A 6,607-nucleotide genomic window follows, 5' to 3' on the forward strand; every position below is an offset into this window, starting at 1 on the left:
CCCGGGATAAGTCCATACCTCATTTCCCATAAGCTTAATGTCGACCCCACGTGTCGACCAGTTAAGCAAAAGAAGCAGAACTACTCCGCAAATAAGAACCGAGACATCGCAGCCGAGGTCAAAAAGTTGCTGGATGCAGGCTTCATCGAACCCTGTCAGTATCCAGAATGGCTGGCTAATGTTGTGATGGTTCAGAAGGCAAATGGCACTTGGAGAATGTGCGTTGACTTCACGAACCTAAATAAGGCATGTCCGAAGGATTTTTATCCTTTGCCGAGGATCGATCAGCTAGTCGACTCGACAAGTGGCCACGCCTTGCTTAGTTTCATGGACGCATTTTCTGGGTATCATTAGATCTTCATGCATCCCGACGACCGAGCAAAAAGGGCATTCGTCACGAACGTTGGGGTGTACAACTATAAAATGATGCCCTTCGAATTGAAAAATGCGGGGGCAACATACCAAATATTGGTGGATCAAGTTTTTGCCGAGAAAAAAGGCCGAAACATGGAAGTCTACGTTGACGATTCAATCGTCAAAAGCAAAAAAGATGAGGACCATGTTAAGGACCTAGCAGAAACTTTCGCCACCCTAAGAAAGCACTAGATAAAGCTGAATCCGAAGAAGTGTGTCTTCGGCGTGAAGTCAGGGAAATTCCTTGGGTTCATGGTCAGCAAAAGAGGGATTGATGTCAATCATGCCAAGGTGCAGGCAGCGCTCGATCTTCCCGAGCCGAAAACAAAGAGGGATGTTCAGCGGCTCACCGAAAGAATGGAATCCCTCTTGAGGTTCATCTCCAGGGCCTCGGATAAGGGGTTACCTTTCTTCAAAGCCTTAAACTTCTGAAAACAAAATAGCTCGTTTGGGAGGACGAGCAAAGAGAAGCCTTCAAGCAGCTTCGGGAGCACCTAGCTCAACTTCCAACATTGGCTAGCCCAGTAGAGGGAGAACCCATGTACTTGTACGTGGCTGTTAGCCCAAGCACCATCAGTGCAGTGCTGCTAAGGGAAGAAAATAAAATTCAGCAACCGATCTACTTCGTCAGTCACACTCTGACGGATGCCGAGACCCGCTACCCCTTACTTGAAAAAGTTGCTTATGCAGTGGTGGTAGCTGCTCGGAAGTTAAGACCCTATTTTGATTGTCATCATATAGTGGTTTTGACTGATCAGCTGCTGGAAAAGGTTCTTGGCAAAGTGAAAAAATCTGGTAGGCTGGCTAAATGGGCTTTTGAGCTCACAGAGTTCAGCATCAGCTACCAGCCGAGAGCAGCCATAAAGGCTCAAGCTCTGGCGGACTTCCTGGCCGAATGCTCGTACCAGGAAACGCTAGACGATGAAAAGAAAACCTGGACTGTGTTCACGGATGGATCCTCCACCGTGAATGGTTCGGGGGCAGGGGTGGTCATAACCTCTCCTGAAGGCAAGTCCTTCGAATACGCACTAAAATTTTCATTCAAAGCTTCGAATAATGAAGCCGAATATGAGGCGGCCATTGCCGGCCTAGAATTGTGCATCTCGCTGGAAGCCGAACATGTTTGTCTGAAGACAGACTCTCAGCTAGTTGCATATCAGATTGGTGGCAGCTACGAGGCCAAAGAGCCCTCAATGATATCATACCTTGCCAAGATCAAGTCAGGTATTGCAAAGCTGAGAACTTTTGAAGTTTAGCTGATCCCAAGGGGTCAGAATGCTCAAGCCGATGCACTCTCCAAACTTGCTAGTTCAACTCTCACTGAGCTGAATCGATCTGTTTATGTGGAGGTGCGCCGAGAAAGAAGTGTCAACGAAGCACCCGAAGTGTGCTGTGTTGACCAAGAACCAAGCTGGATGGATCCCATCCTAGCTTTCAAGCTTCGAGGAGAAATTCCCGAAGACAAAATTTTGGCCTCCAAGTTGAAGCGAACCGGTTCAAGGTTCATTGTATTCAACGGGGAACTGTTGAAAAAATCCTTCTCAGCTCCATTACTGAAATGCGTGGGGCCAACAAATGCCGATTATATCCTTCGGGAAATCCACCTCGGCATCTGTGGGAACCACATTGGGGGGAAGGACCTTAGCCCACAATGCATTAAGGGCAGGGTACTATTGGCCCACCATGATCTCAAACGCGAAGGAGCTGGTCAGAAAATGCGAAAAATGCCAAAAGTTCACACCAGTCATCCATCAGCCAGCCCAGGAGATTCAGCCTGTGCTGAGTCCGCTTCCATTTGCTCAATGGGGGTTGGATATCCTTGGCCCATTTCCGGATGCCGCATACCAGAAAAAATGGCTGATAGTCGGTGTTGACTATTTCAGTAAATGGATTGAGGCCGAAGCAGCCTCGAACATTACAGAGCAAACTGTCAGGAAGTTTATCTGGCAGAATATCATCACTCGTTTCGGCATCCCGAAAGTATTTGTCTTTGACCATGGAAGGCAATTCGATAATCTACCGCTGAAGCGGTATACAGATCAGTTCGACATCAAATTGGGATATTCAGCGGTATGCCACCCGCAAAGTAACGGACAGGCCGAAGCTGCAAATAAGCATATCCTGAATGCCCTCAAAAATAGGGTAGAGGATCAAAAGTCCAAGTGGCTGGAGGAGCTCCCAGAAACCCTCTAGTCCCTTCGGACAACCGAAAAAGAGACAACGGGCCACTCACCCTTTGAATTGGTGTATGGCGCCGAAGCCGTTCTTCCAGTGGAGATCGATACTGAAAGCCTGCGAGTGCACCACTTCTCGGCCGAGAATGAGGAACTTATGAAGGAATCTCTCGATTTCTTTGACGAAGTAAGAGACTCGGCTCGAGTAAGAATGGCTGCATACAAGCAGAGGATCAGCAAATTTTATAACCGAAGAGTCCAGGCAAGGCCCCTCAAAATTGGAGACCTCGTCCTTCGGAACGCTGCGGCAGTACAGAAAAACCGAATTCATGGGAAGCTCTCAGCTGCCTGGGAGGGACCCTATGAAATCTATGATGAGATTCAGCCAGGAACATACAGGCTTCGGCAGTTGGATGGAACTGAACTGAAAAATCACTGGAATGCTGATGTACTTAAAAAATATCATGTGTAAACCCTTCGGGGCAGGACAATCTTTGTAAGTACATTTTTAATTATTAATGAAAGGCCTCAGAGCCACCATTTTCTACAAACTTTTGCAATTTTTACTCATCCGCTTTTTCTTTATGCTATCTACTCTCTAAGGGTTTCCTTCGGCACTGTCCGAAACCTTCGCCCTCAGAGCACCAAGTTTCGTATTGACGATAAACTCGCCTTTTTAAAGAACTCTGGTCTTTCAGTTGGGGTGAAAACCTCAGTAAGACTTGTTCTGCAAGGCAATGAGTCCATGGACAAATCTGGGATATTGCCTTAACTGAGCCCTGTATCCCAGGTAGCCATTATCTGAAATACTGCCTTCAATTGGCCCTGTGTTTGAGATATCCATTTTTAAGATAGACAGAAAATCAAGAGCAAAAGCATAAACTGACAGAAAATAGACAAGGAAAATGAGAATAATCTCAGAAATCTGAAGAACAAGTCTTCAAATTTCTGGGGGGAAAGAAGCACAACAAGTGCAGACTGCCTCAGCTGACACCTCTAAGCTGAAGCTTTGTACTTAGTAAAAAAAATGCAAATTCAAAGCTGAAGCAAACTAAAAGATAATATCGGCAGCCGCCCACAAGCGGAAAATAACAGCTGCCGAAATGCGTACAAGGCAAAAAGATAAATAGTTTGTACACTGAGGCAAGCTGAAGCAAAAACAGAGACAAAAAACAGTCAGAAAGCGGCATCTTTCATTTTAAGAGCACGTCAATCCGCAAGATTCTGAAGACGACTGCCCGAGTCCCTAGGCTTCAGCTGGAGGGTCAGGCATCCCATCAAGGGTAGAGTCCAGCGCGGCATCCGCCCCAGCTGCTGAAGAGGCGGGTCGAACTGAAGCCTGGACGTCAGCTTCCTTCATCTCAGCTTCTTTCAGCTCAGCCTCCCTCATCTCAGCATCCTCGGCTTGGAGGCGAGCCAGCAAATCAACCTCAGCCTGACTGGCTTGCTGCATATGAGGGTCCGTGGGGTCCTCAGCCCAAATTTCGCATTGATACCAATCCAGGTCAGGCGCAGCATGAAGAGCCAGTCTCCGAGCTACCCCATAGCTGTTGAGGTAAGCAGTCGAGTAATCCTCTTAAGTGTAAACCCTGAGGGCTAGCTGAGCCTCAGCATCGGCCGGCTTCTTCTGCACCTCTTCCAAGTCTTTCTGGGAAGACTCTCGCTGTTCCTTCAACTGAGCCTCGGCATCAGCAAGCCGTTGCTCAGTCTGCTCAGCCTAGGCTCGGGCCTGGGAAAAGCGCTCTTCCTGGTTCTTCAGCTGAACCTCCAGACCGGTGATGCTTTGCCGCTAAGACTCTAGCTGGACCTCGGCCTCGATCAGCTCCTTCTCCCTTACTTCACAGGCTTCCCGGTGTTGTTTGACATTAACCTCCAAGATCTTGAGCTTCTGCCGAGATACCTCATCTCGGGCCAACACTCGAGATTCAACCTCAGCGTCAATTTTTTGCTGGATCTTGGCTTTGAGGCTGGGAACGTCAACCGCGCCGAAAGCGTTGAGCAGGACCTCACCTTCGTCTATTTGAGGCAGGACGTCCCTCTCCATTTCAGTGCAGAAGGTGTTGAAGGAGTCAACCACGACTTGGGCCCTGTGCTCGGCTTTCTCCTGCTTCAGTTGGGCAAGCTTTGCCTCTGTTTCAGCAATGTCCACCTTTTCTTGGAGCGTATCTGTAGGGAATAATTTCAAGCCTTTAAAATCCCACTAGCTTGAACCCCACTGTGATCATACACTAAAGTACGGTGGCGTCCAAAAGGGAAGAAGATAGAGCAAAAGAGTCGCCAACAAGTTTTTAAGGAACTTGTAAACCGTTCACGAGGTGAAGGTTACACCCCTTAACGATCCAAGAGATCGTCAACTCCATAGGGTCATGAACCAAATAAGGGTTCGGGGATGATGGTACAAATCCAACCTAAAAGAGATTGAACCTGCCCTAATAATAGGCCTCTACTTTATTCTGCTCGTATTCATGTGCGCTTTCTGACTAACATACAATCAATAGGATTAATCCTAAACTTGTTTAATCTATGTTGGTTGAATATTAATGCACAAATAAACTATTATTGGCGATCACTTGAATTATAATCACAATTAACCTTACAAGATTATCAATTATCTTATTAAGTGTGGTTGCAAATACCAATTCCCTTTAAACATGCAATAAAAGGTGTGATCAAGCAATAAATAATAAATATCAAGCAACATAATAAATAATCAGTATCATGAATAATAATTATAATAAAAATAATAATCATAAATTATAACAATTATAATCATAATCATATTCATGTTAATATTAAAGCATAATAAAAATAGCAAGATCCTAGGCATGATACTACAAGATTAATAACAAACCCTAGCATGTCACTAAGCAATAAAAATCAAGTCTTTAGCCCTAACATGATACTAACACGAGTAAATATTAGGAAGAGAATAGGAAGCATCATAACAATCATATTTAATATTAAAAATATCCTAGACATGATACTAGGAATATCATAATAACAATATAAACATGATTTCTACATCATAAATCAATTAATCAATTAAAGTACTTACTTGGATGCCTCGTACCTCTTTCTAATAACAAAATACACACGTTAGTAACTTCAAGGAAAATAATAAACAAAGCAATCAAATTAAATAATTGAAATAGAGATTTGGGACCAAACCCTCAGAAATTAAAACCTTTCACGTCTAGGGCGAAGGCAACTTCGAATATGGCTAGGTGTTTCTAGATCTAATGAATGCGGAATTTTGTGTGAAAGTTTAGAAAAGAATACTAAAGAATTAATGTTATTGAGAATTGATGAAAGAAAGATGATGAATGAAGAGAATTAATGAATGGTAATTGATGATTCTTTGATGAATGATTGGGAGAGTAGATGAATGAATATTGATAATTGGTGATTGATGAAGATAGTTGATGAATGAAACCAGAGTTTTTGATACGATATTTATAGAGAAAATCATCCAAAAAAGATAATTTATCAAAACAGAGTCTGAAGACCACAAAACCACCTTGGCGCCAGCCCTGGCTCATTGGCGCCAGGACCAGTGGCTAGCGCCAGGCGCCAATGGCTGGCGTCTAGCGCCAATCCTGATTCCAGGCGCCAAGGCCTGGGGTTGGACGCCAAATTGGATTTCAACGCGTTTTCGAAAATCTGATAAATTTCCCGTACTGGAAGATAAAATAATACAATTTCAGTCGAAAATGCTATTTGATCCAATTAAAACTCTGAAGAGTCCTAATTAAATTAGGAATGAAAAGAACCTTCTAGAATGTTCTAGAAGACTAAAACCATTCCTAATTGCATTAGGAATGATAAATCATATTAGGCCCTCCCCTAGATCATTGGGCCGTACATAAAGCTCAAACCGGGCCCAGTTTAGTAAATTGGCCATAACTTCCTCAATATTCATCGAAATTGGGCTTATAATATATCGTTGGAAAGGTCTTTGCAAGCCCCATCCAACTACACCACTATTGGACCCATATCATGGACCAACCAAACTGGATTGG

The sequence above is a fragment of the Chenopodium album genome, chromosome 5 (assembly GCF_948465745.1).
Source record: "Chenopodium album chromosome 5, dcCheAlbu1.1, whole genome shotgun sequence".
Classification (NCBI taxonomy): Eukaryota; Viridiplantae; Streptophyta; class Magnoliopsida; order Caryophyllales; family Amaranthaceae; genus Chenopodium; species Chenopodium album.